This window comes from Thunnus thynnus, chromosome 6, assembly GCF_963924715.1.
Source record: "Thunnus thynnus chromosome 6, fThuThy2.1, whole genome shotgun sequence".
NCBI classification, from domain to species: domain Eukaryota; kingdom Metazoa; phylum Chordata; class Actinopteri; order Scombriformes; family Scombridae; genus Thunnus; species Thunnus thynnus.
This window is the reverse complement of record NC_089522.1, coordinates 34,144,403-34,158,699: the sequence shown is the minus strand read 5'-3', so window position 1 is coordinate 34,158,699 and position 14,297 is coordinate 34,144,403. Positions and strand designations below refer to the sequence as shown.

At 43.4% G+C, this 14,297-nt stretch overlaps 1 long non-coding RNA gene across 2 annotated transcripts; it reads left to right on the top strand.

Annotated features, from left to right (window-relative positions):
• The first annotated feature begins 354 nt into the window (after window positions 1-354).
• Window positions 355-14,297, top strand: LOC137185189 (uncharacterized). Of its 2 annotated transcripts, none has more exons than XR_010928803.1 (2): window positions 355-1,190; window positions 10,684-14,297. It is a non-coding gene; the product is annotated as an uncharacterized lncRNA (long non-coding RNA). The 2 variants fall into 2 exon arrangements; XR_010928802.1 differs by having other exon boundaries at window positions 10,669-14,297.

Here is a 14,297-nt window from a genome sequence, read left to right as displayed (position 1 = left end):
TCCCAGACTGGTGGCATCACAGACTGGTATATCATTTTGAGTTTGAGACCTTCTACTATAATCCACACCTCCATTGTTTTATGGACTATGATTATCTGGACATGCCATACACTATCATCAGTGTTTCACTATTGCTGTTGCTATTTTCTTTCATTTACTTTCTCCTCCTTTAATCGCTCCGTTATTGAAACTCTAAACTCGGCATACGTATGAATGAATGCTACCATATAATGTTTTTTTTTCCCTTTGGCATGTACCTCCCATTGAATCTACAGGCAGCCAGGTATCTAGCATATTTACAAAGAAACTTTTAATTAATGTGCAGTATTCAATGTGCCACCAATATAGGTACTGTGGTGTAGTTTCATTAAAAGTCATTGGTGTGCTTAAAGACAATATTAAGCTATGCAGATTGATTTTACAAGTTTATAAGCAATAAGGGCTAGTGGGATACAATTTGTATTGGTGTAGTTATAATCTCACGAACCATATTTAATCACACTGTACATATAGAGGCACAGTAGAAGAATCATAATCATACACTGGAGAAATTTGAGTGTGTTTGTATTACATGTCATGTTGCTTGGGTCTGCATTAAAGTCTTCACCTTTTAGAAAAAATACCCTCTGGAAGAGATCAAGAAATAAGGGTGTAAAATGACTAAGAATAACTAGAATAAAATAAGAGGCCAGAAGACAACTGGACAATAATGGTATAAAGTGATTCCCAATACTTATATATAAAAAATTGGACACAATCAGGAAGAATTATGTGGGCCGAGATATGCCCACAAACAGCTCAAAACATGGTCTGAAGAGTTTTTGCCAGCAACGAGTGACGAGGGAAAAAGTAACATAATAATTGGTCAAAAATTAGGGAGGCTGGATGATAAGGTGTGGCCTAAGCTGACCCAAGGACATAAAAACAATGCCCCAGAGAAAAACCTTTGGAGCGATTTGATACTTTGTAAAAAGTGCTACTCGTTCCCCTTTTTTGCCGGCATTAAAGAACACTTTGCTACTTGGACCTCTGACTCCCTTTTTATTAAGAGAGAGGTTTTTTTTGCTCTGATACATTTTTCTGCAACAATTCGACACAACAAATGGCGAGCCAGCCAGGAGGAAGTTAGATCCTTCGCCGGGGCGGCACTCTCACCTCCCTAAAGACCCACGGGCCACCAAATTCTTGAGGTAAGCAGAGCCTTTTTTATATCTGCCAATTAATAGTGGTGTCTGTGTGGGAGATGTGATCCGCCCAGGTAAATGATCTATTCCTCTGAACCTAACCTGTCTAAATTTAAGCAAATTATAAGAGGCCAAGTAGCTGGTGTAATATGTGTTAAGTGTTTTGTCTGTCTTTTGATGTTTGTGTTTGCTATGCCTCAGCAAAACCATGGTGCGGAAAAGAATGAATGTGATGAGATCATATTTAATGTATGTATAGTTGTTTGGATGTTAGCAACTGTGGTTTTTGCGGGAGGGTTGATTAGGTTGGCAATAAACCAGGGATAGCTAGAAAGATCAGAGCAGAATTTCCCTGACACCCGATGCTTGAAAAAAAAAAAAAAAAAAAAAGGGCGCCAAGTTGGGGGTTGCATCGCATTTCCATCCTGGACCATCCATTAAATTGGATCTGGCTGACTGGAGTGCGATGTGACTCACCGACGGGTGATAAATGACGGGTGATAAATAAATAAATAAATAAATAATTTTTTTTTTTTTTGAGCGTTGGGTTGTGCGGCATGTTATCTTCATCCTGGAACATTCATTAAGTTGAATCTGGTAGAGTGAAATTCCATGCCAATCAGCCCAACAGATCAAAGGTTGAGGTTTTCTTAAATTAGACTGCCATACCTAATCAAAACAAACATAAGTGTGAGTTTTTGTAAGCGCTTAGAGTTAAAGGTCAAAGGTTGCCTCAGGATAAAGGCGTACCTTAAAGTTCACGATACCGCTCCCAAAGAGTGGGGGGTCTGCATGGGTGAACAAAATATATCTCGAGAAACAGAAATTAGCGTTTTGAGGGTAAAACGAGCTAATTTTTACGCCTCTAGGATAAGGGCGTACCTTAAAGTTCACGATACCGCTCCCAAAGAGTGGGGGGTCTGCATGGGTGAACAAAATATATCTCGAGAAACAGAAATTAGCGTTTTAAGGGTAAAACGAGCTGATTTTTAAGCCTCAGGATAAAGGCTTATCTTAAAGTTCACGATACCGCTCCCAAAGAGTGGGGGGTCTGCATGGGTGAACAAAATATATCTCGAGAAACAGAAATTAGCGTTTTAAGGGTAAAACGAGCTAATTTTTAAGCCTCAGGATAAAGGCTTATCTTAAAGTTCACGATACCGCTCCCAAAGAGTGGGGGGTCTGCATGGGTGAACAAAATATATCTCGAGAAACAGAAATTAGCGTTTTAAGGGTAAAACGAGCTAATTTTTAAGCCTCAGGATAAAGGCTTATCTTAAAGTTCATGATACCGCTCCCAAAGAGGGGAGGTCTGCATAGATGAACAAAATATATCTCGAGAAACAGAAATTAGCGTTTTAAGGGTAAAACGAGCTGATTTTTAAGCCTCAGGATAAAGGCTTATCTTAAAGTTCACGATACCGCTCCCAAAGAGTGGGGGGTCTGCATGGGTGAACAAAATATATCTCGAGAAACAGAAATTAGCGTTTTAAGGGTAAAACGAGCTAATTTTTAAGCCTCAGGATAAAGGCTTATCTTAAAGTTCATGATACCGCTCCCAAAGAGTGGGGGGTCTGCATGGGTGAACAAAATATATCTCGAGAAACAGAAATTAGCGTTTTAAGGGTAAAACGAGCTAATTTTTAAGCCTCAGGATAAAGGCTTATCTTAAAGTTCATGATACCGCTCCCAAAGAGGGGAGGTCTGCATAGATGAACAAGAATATATCTCGAGAAACAGAAATTAGCGTTTTAAGGGTAAAACGAGCTAATTTTTAAGCCTCAGGATAAAGGCTTATCTTTTACATCACCTAGAAGAGGTGATAATTCTGTTAAAGTTAGTATGAAGTAGTGTACAAAAATATAATATACATGTATGAAAGGATTATAAAAAAAAAAAAGAGGCCCCTTTCTAGTGTATAAGGGAGAGGAAAAAAGGAGGGAGAAGTGAAGAGCTAGAAGTCCCAAAGACAACAGATAGTAAGCCTGGGCATTGTGCCAAGGCAGGCCTGTGCATAAATCTGGGCGCGAAGCCAGAGCAGGTGTAGATAAGGAGTGCAGAGCACACACACACACACACATACGCTTACACACATACACACACATACACACACACACATTCTTACACACATACACACACACACACACACACGCTTACACACATACACATACACACACATACACACACATACACACACACACATTCTTACACACATACACACACACACACACACACGCTTACACACATACACATACACACACATACACACATACACACACACACATACGCTTACACACATACACACACACACATACGCTTACACACATACACACACATACACACACACACACTCTTGCACACATACACACACACACACGCTTACACACACACACACATACGCTTATACACCTACACGCACTCACACTCACGCACACACACACATATTCCCACATACACAAGTGCAGGAGAAAGTGGATGATCGTGTCAAACATATACACACATTCCCACATACACAGGTGCAGAGAAAGTGTATGAACATACACAAACTCAAGAATAACATTAAACAAATAGAATAGAGTGTAAAAATAGTGAATGGATCAACAAAGAGAAGAAAGTAATAGTGATAATGAAATACAGGCCCCCAGTCATTTTTTGAATAAGGGAAATGTGGAAACTAAAGGCATAAAAACACATTTTTGGCTGGAACACACATATTTTGACGAGGACGGCGTGGAACACTGGCAGACTGAACAAGAAATTAACCAGAAATTGTGGCAACTGACAAAGATCATAAATTTGAATCAAACAAAAGAAGAGTTCCCAGCAGTACCTTGGGAAGACGTGATACGCAGTTTATGGGTGCCATTCACCCTAGCTGCAATATTGGAAAATCTTTGCCTATACCCCAAAGGTGTAGCTATTCTTCCTTTGCGCCCTTTTTTTAGGAATCCCTGAAAATTTAGCAATCGCAGGGAGACATAGAGGGGCAGTAGATCCGCGGCTGCAGATTTGGATTGTTCCCAGGAACGTAGAGTGGGAGACAGGTAAATTTGGGTATCTCGAAAAAACCCGAGCCGAAGACGGGAGTGAGTTCTTAAAGTACAACCCAGAGTTAGTACCAAAGTTAAAACAGGCTACTACAGTAGGCAAAATATTAGTTTTAATACTAACAAGGGAAGACGGACAGCCAGAAATCACCAGAAAAGAAGACAGTGCTAAACAAGGAGTGATGGGAGCTAAAATAACAAAACAGGAAGGGCTGCTAACCCCAGTAGAGTTAGTAATAAGACAGCATCCAGACCAGGTCAAACAAATAAGACATTGTATGGAGACGTGGCATAAGCGAACAACAGGCATCCTTCAGTGGCCTGAGAAGGGGACTTTCGATGTGGCCTGCTGTAAAGAAGTAGAAGCTAACATCAAACATTACAAGGCAAAAGACACCAGCAACAGCAGGGAAGGAAAGCGCGCCAGAGAACGTGAAGTGCTCAGATGGTTTAGAGACACTGCTAAGCAACATATATTGGACATAAAACAGATGCCCGCTTTAAAGAGCAAGAAAAAGAAGGCAGAGCAGCAAATTACCCCCTCAGCTCCGATGGAAACAAGCCAGCCACCTCCATATTCCCCCCAGCAAGAGGCTGTACGAGTAAAACAGTGCCCACTGGTGGGACGAGAAGCTATAGCAGAGGGAGAAATCACTGGACGATTCACATTGAACTGGGACACACAAGATCTTCCAGCACGCAATGAGTCATCAAGGGTATCAGCTGCCACCCCTCTCTGTGAGGAAGAAAGAGGAGGTGTGCGGTCCGATGACGCCTATGAGACTTACAGGCAAGCTACACGCACCCTGGAGGATGAATTAGATAAAGATAAAGCCAGGACAGCATATCTCGATGCCTGTGAGGCTTATGGACAGAAGACACGCTCCCAGGTGGACAAATTAGATCCAAACAAAGCCAAAACAACATATAACGACAAGGAAATGACAGCCTGTGGATCAGAGAGACGACATGTCTTACCTGTGCAGAGCCAGAAAAAGGAGGGATGCAGCCAGAAGGGGTCACAGTATACAGAACGACGATACCGAACTGACGATATAATGACACCCCGCGCTCATTTCCTCCCAAGATGTGAGGGGACTCAGCTCCCACCACCAAGAGAAGCTCACACAGTAGAGGATGAAGTGGAGGGAAAAAGACGCTGAGCAATATTACGTGAGGAGTTTATGAGAGCAAAAGAACGTCTAGAGGAGCGTCTGCAGAAAGAGCAGAGAGAACGAGAAATGCTAAAAAATTTGGAGAAAAAATGGCTGGTGCTGGAACATCTGGAGGAGATGGAACAACTGGAAGAGATGCAAAGACATTCAAGAGTATTACAAGGGGAATCAATAGAATTGGCAGAATGGACAACCAGGCCAGAAGCCTCTTTCAGCCCCCTAGATATGCAACTCCGAAATGGAAAAACTACAGGACCAAACGCTCAACAGACACCCCTTCGCCAGATGCCATTAGTGACCAAGGGCCAAAACCAGATTCCTCAATATACTCCGTGGTCCTTCTGTGACATGATTGGTCTAGCAGGAAGACTGCCAGACTTGAATGAGGGAGCTAATAAGTGGATCACAGCATTAGAAGAAAGCACAGCAGGAGTCACCTTGGCTTTGGGTGACATCAAAGCATTGCTCATGCACATGGCAGGAACTGCTGCTACAGAAGAAGTTTTTAAGGGAGCACACATGCCGGCGGTGCTGCTAGGAAATAGCCACGATCCATTAGGATTTAATGGATATCGGAGCCGAATATGGGCCCAGCTGAGGAAACAATACCCTGAAAAGATGGACCCATCCAAATTGGAGGGAGAAAGACTAAGGGATGAAGAGTGTCCTGCAAAATTCCTAAGGTCTTTTCAAAATAAATGGAGGGAGGAAACTGGTGGAGCATGGAACGAGAACAGCACAACTGAAAGCCTGTTCAAGGTCATGGCAAAGAAAGCCATGCCTCAAGAAGTGCAAAAGCGCTTGGATAATGTAGTGGGGCTGATGAAAATGGACTGGCCTCTGTTTTCTGAACATCTTGTACATCATGTGGAAAATGTGAGAAAAGAAAAACAGAAAGAAGCGGAGGTAAATAAAAACCTGGCTAGTAAGCTCACCCAGCTCCAATTGAATGATCTACACTCCAAACAAAAAAAGGAAAAAACAAAAATATAGGCTCCAGTAGTGGCAGTGGAGCAACCTCTAGCTCCACAGTCTGCAACACCCCAGACACCCAAACAGCCCCAAGCACAGCCTGAAGTCACACCCGTGACGCCACCTGCTTCCCTACCACCTATTCATGTGCATGTTAACCAGCCTCAGGTAAATCAAGGGCCCCCCTATAGAGGACAGCCGAGGTCAAGGGGAGGAAACTATCGCCCTGGGAGAGGAAGAGGACAAAATCCACAGATGAACAGACAAACACAGTCCCAAAACCAGTCCAACTCAAACCAAGATGAGGAAATGTTGTGTTGGGGGTGCGACCAGAAAGGACACCGCCGAAGGGACTGCCCCACCAATCCATGGGTGGGGCCAGCCAAAGATTGGCAATAGGGGCGCCTAGAGAAGCCAGAGGGGACACACATGACACCGGTCATCTCAACACAACCACAAGAAGAACCCACTATTGCCGTTGAAATACAGAGTCGAAAATACACCTTTATGGTGGACACAGGAGCCACATACTCCTGTATAGGCAGCGAAGGTTCCTCATTTCCCCTCTCAGGACAATCCATCCAGACTGTAGGCTTCTCTGGGACAACCCAAATAATTCCCTTGACACGACCGGTGCATATGATAGTATCAGGAAAATCAATAACGGCACCCCTACTCTATTCAGAAAACACCCCTATCAACCTATTGGGACGAGACATCCTGTGCCCACTAAAGGCAACTATTACCTGCACCCATACAGGTCTCAAATTGGACTTAAAAGACAGCGTTTCAAGCATGATGACAGTCCAAGGGCTAAAAGAATTTGAAAAACTAACCACTCATGTTCAGCCTGTAGTATATTGGATACAATGGCCGCCCAACTCAGAGCTAATACACCAGTGGAACACCTGGAAAGCGTGGGTACAAAGAGAGCTGCCCTCTGCATCTGAACCACAACCGCCACTGCACTGTACTATGCTGTATGATGAAACCCAACAACACACGGATTACAGAGAATGTTGGAAAGAGCTGGTGGGTGGAAAAATATTCTCCATGGTATGTCAGGACCTCTATGTAGGACCACAAGGAGCTGCAGCAGCAGTCATCCTGCCACCAAAATTGCGCCATTGGTTCCAAGTGGCCAACTCCACCCCACATGTCACTCTCATGGTTGCAGTTGGAAAAAAGGCTAAGGACATGGGACCTATGGTGAAGAAAGCCTTACAAATAACAACATGGAAACCAACTCAAAAAAAAAAAACATGTGCAGTCCTCTGCCAGTGGACAATATCTGAAAATATCCCTACGAACGTATGATGAAGGCACTGGGATCCAAGTGTTGCTCAGCCAGAGATCTCCTACTCAAGCGCCACTCTCAGAAGAACACAGTGTGCTATTACTACAGAGCTATTACTACAGGGGCTGTGGTCACAACATAAAACAGATGTAGGGCTGGTTAGGTCAGCGCAGCCGGTCCAAATTAAAACAAAACAGGGCATCATACTGCCGTATAAAAAACAATACCCGTTAAAGCCCCATCAAATAGCAGGTATAGAACCCACCATCAAGGGCTTGGTAGCAGCAGGCGTGCTAAAACCAACAAAAAGTCCGTGCAACACACCAATTTTTTCTATCAAGAAACCACACTCAAATGATTATCGATTGGTACATGATTTGCGTGCCATTAACGCTATTGTAGATGCAGAAACGCCAGTGGTCCCAGACCCACACACTCTGTTATCTAATATTCCTCATGATGCCTGCTGGTACACAGTCATTGATCTATGTTCAGCATTCTTTAGTGTACCATTGCATCTAGACTCACAATACTTGTTTGCCTTTACATATAAAAACCAGCAGTACACTTATACACGTCTTGCGCAAGGCTACGTGGACAGCCCATCAATTTTTAACAGAGTTCTAGCCAATGATTTGCAACATCTAAACGTCACTAGCACAGTGCTACAGTATGTAGATGATCTGCTGGTTTGTAGTCTAACAAAAGAACAATGTGTACAGGACTCACTCTCAGTTCTACAGGCTCTAGCAAGAGGGGGACATAAGGTAAGCAAAGACAAATTGCAGTTTTGCCAAACACAGGTAGAGTATTTAGGAAGACAGTTATGTGGCAATAAACGAGCAATCGCTCCCTCACAAATCGAGGCAGTATCAAAAGCTCCAAAACCTCAGACAGTGGGCCACATGGTGTCATTCCTGGGAATGACTGGATTTAGTCGACCATGGATCTGTGATTATGCTATAAAAACAGCCCCACTACGTGGCCTAATCCGTGCTGCAGGACAAACAAATGGCTCAGCTGAGTTGCAATGGACTGCTGAAGCTGAGGGCGCATTTTTGGCTTTAAACATGACCTGCAACAAGCACCAGTGTTAGGTAATCCTAACTATGCTAATGTTTTTCATTTATATGTTGCAGAAAAAGCAGGCTATGCATGTGCGGTACTAATGCAGGATACGCCAACAGGTAAGCAACCACTAGCATACTATAGTACCAAATTGGACAACATTGAAACAGGTCTGCCACCCTGCTATCAGGGGCTAGCAGCAGCTGCCTTTGCCTTTCAGAAGGCATCAGCAATCACAATGGGCCATCCAACCATTTTGTACACATCTCATCAGCTGCACGCTTTGATCACGAGCCCCAGATTTGTGTTAACACAAGCAAGACGAACAGGCTATGAGGTAATCCTCTCAGCCCCTGAACTCACAGTTCAACGATGCACTATAGTTAACCCAGCCACACGCATGATGCTGCCTATAGAAGGCACACCACATGATTGCGTCCAGTCTACAGATGTGTTCCTACGTCCTCGTCAGGACCTGCATAACCAGCCTATAATTGCAGAACTTACACTTTTTGTAGACGGTTCTTGTTTCAGGGATGCTACAGGAAATCACGCTGGATATGCTATAATACAGTTGCATCCCGATGATACCTTTACGGAAGTACAAACATTGAAATTGCCTCAGCCTTGTTCAGCACAATTGGCAGAAATTAAGGCTTTGACTGCGGCATGTCATTTGGCTGCAGACAAAACGCTGAATGTTTATACAGACTCACAGTATGCATACGCAGTATGCCATGTTCATGGAGTTATTTGGAAACAAAGAGGTTTTTTGAGAGCAGATGGCTCCCCAGTAATCCATGGGGAGGCTATATCAGCTCTGCTGGAAGCTATACATCACCCTAAGGCACTAGCCATCATCAAATGTGCAGCACACCAAAAAACAAACTCATTGATTGCCAAGGGTAACAACTTGGCAGACGAGGCTGCAAAACGTATAGCTACATCCACATGTATGGGACCACAGCTAGTGGCAGAAGATTGTGAACCCTTAACAAACTTAGCATCCCTTATTGCAGCACAACAGCAGTCAGGTCCATATGCACACTCTGTATGGCTTCAAAGGGGGGCGGTTAAAACAACAGATGAGGGTCCCTCACAGGGGCTATGGCGCAGTGCACAAGGCCACTTTGTTCTCCCCACATCACTGATACAAATCGCAATTCGTGATGCTCACGGCCGGGACCATTGTGCAAGGGGAGAGGTATTGAGAAGGCTTCAGAAGGTATGGTGGTCACCATATTTAGCGGCTATGGTGGATAGAACATTGCATGAATGTGAGGTGTGTGGACAGCATAATGTAAGGAAAGCATTTTCAGCACCAATAGCACACATCCCGCCACCAGAAGGACCGTTTCGCCACTTAATGTTAGATTTCATAGATATGACAGAACGAGTAAAAGGGTTCAGATACATCCTGGTGGTAATTGACAGATTCAGCAGATGGATAGAAACGATCCCGACGAAAGGTCCGGACTGTAGATCAGTAGCTAAATTCTTGTGCAAAGAGGTTTTTCCGAGATTTGGAATGCCAGATACTATCAGTTCTGATAACGGGCCGTCATTTGTAGCAGAGACACTCAAAATAGCCTTAAAGATGTTAGGGATCAAACAAAAGTTTGGGTGTGTGTACCATCCACAGTCTCAGGGGGCTGTGGAAAGGGCAAATGGTACCTTAAAGATGAAGCTTAGGAAAATTATGGCAGATAGCCAGTACAAGGTTAACTGGGTGGATGCTTTGCCATTGGCATTAATGTCTATGCGAATACAAGCTAACAGACTAACGCATCTAACACCGCATGAAGCGCTTACAGGGAGACCGATGCCGGTTCCCTATCGTAGGGGGGCCATATGAAGGGCCACCCCTTGAACAATGTGAAAGAGAACTAACATGTTATCTGCAACATCTAACCCAAATACACAAGGTTGTGTTTCAACAGATAAAAACTGTGGCTGAGAGCAAGGACGTGGAAATCCCAGAACAACTGAAGACAGTCGAGCCTGGTGATTGGGTCTACGTAAAAGTACTCAAACGAAAGTGGGATCAGCCAAGGCGAGAAGGACCTTTTAAGGTGATCCTAGCCACCCCAACTGCACTAAAAGTAGAGGGTAAGGGATTTTGGTTTCATCTCAACCATTGCTGCAGAGCACGAAGCCGACAAGAACCAGAACGGGACGGCAACGCCTCCCGACAAGAGGAGAGACAGCAGTGCGGGCCTCAAGGAGAAAGAAGATCACAAAGATTAGCTGCTAGACGTAGAGAGTCAGTAAGCAGTGGGAGGAGAGACAGTTAGAGGGTCAACGAGTGGTGAGCCACAGAGTAGTAGCTCAACCCCAGTCAGACAGAGTCATGAGTATCCAACAGAAGTCAGGGAAACTTCAGGTGTCTCATCAGGAGAGAAAGTATCAGCCGGAGCCATTCCCATTCAATGTAACCTACAGAGTTACTATAATCGGAAGACAAAAGCATGAGAGAAGTCCAGGGAGTGACAGACGGAAAGCGTTGCTACTAGTAATTTTGGGGATGGGTTTAATACTCACTAGGTATAGTAGCACAGAAAGACAGAGCAAAGTCAGAAGAAGAGCAGTTGGAAGAATGCGCCCTAGCCACAGGCCTAGTAGCAGCAATTAGAGGGAAAGATATGGAAGGAAGAAGTAATTGCACTCACATACATAAGATCAGCCCAGTACAATCAAACCCTAACATTAGGACCTGGAGACGTGAAAATAGACACATATGCAGTCCACAAACAATGCCTGGCAGAGGGGATAGTACAAATACGGGTGCAATGCTATTACAATCAGTGTACGAACATAAGGTCCAAACGCATAATGAATGCCGAAGAAGCGATCAAATTGACTCGGGTGTATGTGAACGATAGTAAAGTTAGAAGCCTGCAGGAAACAGTGCACCAAAGTGATGAAGAGGAGGTATTAGGATGGGAGAGCAATGTGTTTTATCAATTGGTAAAATATTCTGCTAGACAGGTCAGCCAACGCGCTTGTATTACATGCTATAACTCAAAAAGACTGCCAGAAATAAAACCAATTCCAGGGATAAAAGAAGAAACATGTTCAAATAAATCCACTTGCTTTGCTTACTGTGCAACGGTAATGGCAAGTTGGGAGAGTATAACAAATATGGATTGGACAAAAAATACATCTATATGCCCTCAACGAGTAGATAATGAACTAAACACCTGGACACCATCCTTAACTAAAATAACTAAAAAGATAAAACATCCCTTCTGTATAACAATTGGACAAGAAATGAAAAAGAAAATGGTAGCGCTCAATGGTAAGCTGCAGCAACAAACTGAAAAGGTAGCATTGAAACAAAAGGGGACAACGATGAATAATGTTAGCAACTTGGGAATAGTGCTAAGTGTAGAATCAGAAGATGGTCTACGGCTAGATTATAGGTGGCTGCGTATGCCAGAACAGGGGAGAGTTAAACACCTACCAAGCAGCATGCCTTACTTTGTATATAGTACTACAAACACTGCAGCAATACAATGTGAACAAGTTATAATAGATCAAGGGCTACCACTGATTGTTATGAACAATAATAGGTACTACAGTCAGTTCATCTTACCATCCTTAGACAACGGCACAAGACCACTAGCAGATATATTTTGGCTGTGTGACGACAACCAACAAGTAACAGTAACGTTAATGGAATGTAATGGAAGTGGACAGGGATATGCGCACCAGTTATGGTAACGGGACAAGGTACTGTAATTAGTGAGCAGGTAGTAAAAAATAGAACAACCAAAAGAATTAGGCGAACGGCTCAGACTCCATGGAAATTGGAGGATAACATATACATAGCATGGAACCAGGAGCCCATTGGAGTACCAAAAAGACCATCAGGTGGTAGGGGAGGACTGTGCTAAAATCTCATTAACATATGAATACGATTTAGTAACAGCAGGATATAATCAGGCAACAGCAAGATATTACGGCTATCCTGATTTTCCCTACTTTCCCCTTACCACTAAATATACAGTCAACATGATCAGGACTAGAACGACTATCAACTAGATACGAGCAGAAGTATAAAAGAATGCTTGAGTTATGGCAGCTTGACAGGGAGATGGATGCTGAAGCAGAGGAGGAAAGGGAGTAATAGCTGGCAGAAGTCTGTGTCAATCCTCATTATGTGATGTTCCACCCTAGGTAGACATGGCTGAACAGTGGCTGTACTATTACGGCATGGATGGGCAATCCAATGCAGATTACCAGGATGGCCTACACATGCCAACAGGACCAACACCAGGGGGAAATGCAGCTCCAGGTTGGGCCGGTGTGTATACCTGGACATTCCAGCCACCTTCGACAGGACCCACCTGGACTGAGAGCAGACCACCACCACCCCACAAGCCACCATCAACTCCATGGCTCTTGAGGAGCAGGACCCGCCAGGAACAGCAACCACAACCGCCGTAACCCATGCAGTACTTATACACTGAATCAGAAGGCATCAAAGGGGGGAAGGGCGTCAGCTCCACTACTAAACGAGAAATTGACGACAACTCAGTGGAGACTGACCTGCTGCCCGCTCCACCCTCATTATGGGAAGGACCAAAATCTAGTCCTACAATCAACTAACTACTGTATTGTCCAATGATTGTTTTTAATTTGTTTTCTTGCTACCTAAGACTACTACTAATACTTATGATACTGAAACAAAATGAATGTGCCTGAACCCCTATGACTTAGATGTATTTGTCACCCATTCCCCATATTGCAGGATCCCTGTTATTAAGAGATGACATGGTTTGTGAACCTAAATACAGTGTACATAAATATCGATTGGCAATGGGACCTGATCATCACCAAGCATTATCGATGGGACTTTTAGTCCCAAAGGGGGGAAATGTGGTGTAGTTTCATTAAAAGTCATTGGTGTGCTTAAAGACAATATTAAGCTATGCAGATTGATTTTACAAGTTTATAAGCAATAAGGGCTAGTGGGATACAATTTGTATTGGTGTAGTTATAATCTCACGAACCATATTTAATCACACTGTACATATAGAGGCACAGTAGAAGAATCATAATCATACACTGGAGAAATTTGAGTGTGTTTGTATTACATGTCATGTTGCTTGGGTCTGCATTAAAGTCTTCACCTTTTAGAAAAAATACCCTCTGGAAGAGATCAAGAAATAAGGGTGTAAAATGACTAAGAATAACTAGAATAAAATAAGAGGCCAGAAGACAACTGGACAATAATGGTATAAAGTGATTCCCAATACTTATATATAAAAAATTGGACACAATCAGGAAGAATTATGTGGGCCGAGATATGCCCACAAACAGCTCAAAACATGGTCTGAAGAGTTTTTGCCAGCAACGAGTGACGAGGGAAAAAGTAACATAATAATTGGTCAAAAATTAGGGAGGCTGGATGATAAGGTGTGGCCTAAGCTGACCCAAGGACATAAAAACAATGCCCCAGAGAAAAACCTTTGGAGCGATTTGATACTTTGTAAAAAGTGCTACTCGTTCCCCTTTTTTGCCGGCATTAAAGAACACTTTGCTACTTGGA